The sequence below is a fragment of the Arachis duranensis genome, chromosome 10, assembly GCF_000817695.3.
Source record: "Arachis duranensis cultivar V14167 chromosome 10, aradu.V14167.gnm2.J7QH, whole genome shotgun sequence".
NCBI classification, from domain to species: Eukaryota; Viridiplantae; Streptophyta; class Magnoliopsida; order Fabales; family Fabaceae; genus Arachis; species Arachis duranensis.
The window spans coordinates 36,235,632-36,235,879 of record NC_029781.3 but is presented as its reverse complement, the minus strand read 5'-3'; positions in this window follow the sequence as shown (position 1 = coordinate 36,235,879).

The window sequence follows — 248 nt, the reverse complement described above, 5'->3', positions numbered from 1 at the left end:
TTCGAGTGCAGGGAGGTCAGATTCCAACAGCATCAGCAGTCCTTTTGTCAGCCTTCTTCAGAGTTTTGCTCAAGTCCCTCAATTTCAGCCAAAATTTAATTGAAATCACAGAAAAATACACAAACTCATAGTAAAGTCCAGAAATGTGAATTTAACATAAAAACTAATGAAAATATCCCTAAAAGTAGCTTGAACTTACTAAAAACTACCTAAAAACAATGCCAAAAAGCGTATAAATTATCCGCTCA